This window comes from Zalophus californianus, chromosome 6 (genome assembly GCF_009762305.2).
Source record: "Zalophus californianus isolate mZalCal1 chromosome 6, mZalCal1.pri.v2, whole genome shotgun sequence".
NCBI lineage: Eukaryota > Metazoa > Chordata > Mammalia > Carnivora > Otariidae > Zalophus > Zalophus californianus.
In genome coordinates this window covers 65209512-65211962 of record NC_045600.1, presented here as the reverse complement: position 1 = coordinate 65211962, position 2451 = coordinate 65209512, and positions in this window count along the sequence as shown.

Genomic DNA, 2451 nt, shown 5'->3' with positions numbered 1-2451 from the left:
GACACTTGGATTGTATTATCATCAGAGCACAAGGTGCATAGAGTTGATCTAAAGCTTTTCTGTGTCATGTTATTTATCTTTGTAACATGTCTTCCTGCTTCTTCTCTCAACGTGCCTTCACTCTATTCTCAACAGAATGGCCGAAGTTACACATTTAAAACACTAGTCAAATAGTGTCCCTTTCCTGCCGCAAACCCTTCAGTAGCTTTCCATCTCACACGGAATAAAATGTGAGTCATTATTATAGCCCAAGAGTGTATATAATCTGGTCTCCCCAACTACCTCATCTCCTCCAATTCTGTCTCATTCACTCTATTTCAACCAGTTGACACCCTTCCTATTCCTAGTACATGTCAAGCACATTTCTGTCTCAGGACCCCATTCTCTGATTTTTTTTTTTTTAAAGATTTTATTTATTTATTTGACAGAGAGAGACACACTGCAAGAGAGGGAACACAAGCAAGGGGAGTGGGAGAGGAAGAAGCAAGCTTCCTGCGGAGCAGAGAGTCCGATGCAGGGCTCAATCCCAGGACCCTGGGATCATGACCTGAGCTGAAGACAGACGCTTAACCACTGAGCCACACGGGCACCCCTCATTCTCTGATCTTATTCATAGCTATTCAAATGTCATTTTATCAGAAAGGACTTCAATGATCTCTCACTTTAAAACCTCCATCCTCTCTATTACTATGCTCTATTATATTTTTCTTCACAGTACTTACCATCATCTGACATATTTTATATATATATATATATAGTTTACTTGTTTATTTTATGTCTCTTTCCACTAGACCATGAGCTCCATGAGAATAAGGATTTTGTTTACTCTTCTGTCTTCAGGGTTTAGAACAGTACGTGGCACTCAATAATCATTGTTGAATGATTCATTGTATGAATGAATAAATTTCTTAAATAAATGAATATTCTAAAAGACAATATCCAAGACATAAATAGTTTCTCTTTTTGTTTTAGCAGAAGGAGGGGCAGAGGGAGAGGGAGAGAGAGAATCCCAAGCAGGCTCCATGCCCAACACAGAGCCTGACACAGGGCTTGATCTACCCTGAGATCATGACCCAAACCAAAACCAAGAGTCAGATGCTTAACTGACTGAGCCACCCAGGCAAAGACATAAATGGTTTTAAGCCATATATTACTGGATTTTTTTCAGTCAAGATGCCATTTATACTCATTCTGATAGTCACCAGAGTGTTAATAAATGATGTTAGCCCTATGACTTATGTCTGTTTACAGAAACACAAGGGCTGTAAAGAGATTTTAATAGGAAACATTGATGATGAATTCTATATATGAAATGAAAAATATTACATACATAAAAGATAAAGCTTGAAAAACCTGAGGTGTAGAAAAATGAATCAGTAATATTTCAGAGGATAATAAGAAATGTTTTTCCTTTTATCTATCATAAATTTGCTCAAATATATTTAAATTTTTATAGTACAGTTAAAGGCTGAAGAGGCATGAGTAGTGGAAAATTCCTGGAAACAACTTATAATGCTGTGCTCATTCTTACCCATTTCCAGAACACTTCATCTCTTTGCACAGATCTAAATTCCCATCTGGTATCATGTATATGTTCTTTCTGTCTGAAGAAATTTCTTTTAACATTTCTTATAATGCAGGTCTGCTGGCAATAAAAGTCTAAAAAAGTTTAGAAATATTTTTATTTCTCTTTCGTTTTTGAAAAAGTTTTTCATGAGGCATAGAACTCTGGGTTAACTGTTGTTTTTGTTTTGGGGTTGTTTTTTTTTTTTCAATTCTTTAAAGATGTTGCTCCACTGATTTCTGGCTTGTGTAATTTCTATGGAAATGGTAAAAGGATAGAAATAGATATATCATGCTTACAATAAACAAGCAAACCAAAAAGCTATCGCGGCTATATTAATATATTATTATCATATTGAGTAAACTCTAAAATGAGGATTACCAGAGATATAAAAGGCCAATTTATAAAGGTAAAAGTGTAGATCATAAAGATTATGTAAAAATCCTAAACATGTATGCACAAAATAATAGTTTCAAAATAAAAGAAAAACTGATAGAAGAGCAAAGAGAAATACACAAATTTATAATAACAGAGATTTCAAAACCCTAGTCTCTATATCTGATAGAAAATTATTAAGGATATAAAAGACTTGAAAAAGGTAATCAACTGACTTGACCTAACTGAATTTATAAAAACACAACCAAAGAACTGCAGAATTATTTATAAGTACACATGGAACGTTTACCAAGAGAGACCACATTCTGGACCATGATAAAAGTCTCAATAAATTTTAAATGATTCAACTCATATAAAGTGTATTCTTTGACAACAGTGGAATTTAATTAGCAATTAATAACAGAAAGATTTCTGATAAATCCTTAAATACTTGAAATTAAATAGCATAATTATTGTTTTATTATGTTATGTTAATCACTATACATTACATC